Source organism: Fukomys damarensis, unplaced genomic scaffold (assembly GCF_012274545.1).
Source record: "Fukomys damarensis isolate Sample0158 unplaced genomic scaffold, DMR_v1.0_HiC HiC_scaffold_8, whole genome shotgun sequence".
Classification (NCBI taxonomy): Eukaryota; Metazoa; Chordata; class Mammalia; order Rodentia; family Bathyergidae; genus Fukomys; species Fukomys damarensis.
Window position 1 is genome coordinate 19,918,791 of NW_022900920.1, and position 1,624 is coordinate 19,920,414.

A 1,624-nucleotide genomic window follows, 5' to 3' on the forward strand; every position below is an offset into this window, starting at 1 on the left:
CTTCTTTTCTTCCTCCTCCTCTTTCCCCTCCTCCTCCCCCGCCAGCCACCGCCTCCTCCTCTACCAGCACCACTCCCTCTGGGGCACCGGGGTCCCTGCAGATTCCCCGGCCCTTGCCGCCTCCACCGCGGGCCCCCTGGACCCCAAGCCAGCTGCGCCGGAACTGGTAGGACACAAGGACAGACAGGCGTGCGGATGCCTCTCCCTCAGCGCTCTGCCGCTGCGGCCCCGCGTCGGTGGAGCCGAGATGGCCCCGGGAGTTCTGCGAGGGTAAGCGGCTGGGGACTGGCTCCAGACGAGGGCTAAAGGCTCCGTTAGACTGACCCAATCCCCACCCCAGAGAAACTCCCGACGGTCGAGGGGTCCCGCCCCCAACCACCGGTAGCTTAGAGGTCCCAGAGTCTGCGCGTTCGTATTCCTTGGCCCGGCTCGATGGTTTGCGATCGGGACGCGGGAGCTGCCCACCCTGCGGGCCTTGAACCTCCAGCATACACAGGCTCTCGCTGCACGGCCTCCCGCTTTTTCTGTCTGGGAGGGTGCTCGCCTTGCTCCCTACAACAGTTCCTCTTGGGGTATTGGGACCGGGGCTCCAAGATCAGGGGTGAAGCTGATGTGGTGCTATTCTTATCCAGTTGTCGTTATTATTTATATCAGTGCCGACATTATTGCTGCTCTGGCTGTTATTATTATTTCTATTATGATTCTGCCATCTGTTGTCCCAGGGCTGGGTTGCTGTGCAAATCCAGGACTCGCAACTAGAGATTGCAGATCGCGTCTCCAGTTCCAGGCCGTGTCCGCATTTTCGAGCTCGCCTTTGGTTTTGGGATGATTTTAGGGCCGCGTTCTCTCGTCCCCATTGGCTCGTGCTGCGGCATAATTATGATCACATCCCCCAGGCTGCTGGCGCTACTCTCTGTTTATTGGTGGTTAAAGATCTATTATCTATTCATCAGCCGCCTCTTTTTTCCTCCCTCCCCCTTGCCAATTACACTCATAAAGTGAAGTACCAGCAGGTATTTTGCAATTAATAATAAAAAAAATGCTGGCGTCTTTTAAATCTATTACTCCCAGGCCTGGTCATTTATGGTAAGGAGGAAGAAATGCTTCTGTTTGCTGGCTAGGTTGCTGTGAGACCTAGCAGAAGTCAATGGGGGGAACAGAAGTGGAGTCCCCAAAAGGGAAGCCACAACTCCACCAGATTCAGCCAAGGATCAGGAGACTTAGGACATGTTCCAGGCTCCCCAGGCCACCCCATTCCTTGCCCTCTGGCCTTCTCTTTAACTCCCTTGGTTTCATCCACTGCTATGTATTTGGTTCTATCATGTTCTTGACTTTATTACAGGTACTGTATACTGTTGTGTTGAGGAGGGGGAGATGACCAGAAACACCCTTGAGAACCCCCTTCCAGCCAAAAGAGAAGTTGGGAGAGGTTTTTGTTTGGTTTGGTTTGGTTTGGTGTTGTTTGGGTTCCAAATAGGTTAGCTGGGAGCCCACAGAGGTCACCTATCTTATGCCCCTCGATCTTCTTTTCAGGGCACATGTGCACATGCGCGCGCGCGCACACACACACACACACACACACACACATTTACTCTGGAGACCCTGGTGGGCCTCAGCTTTGGCC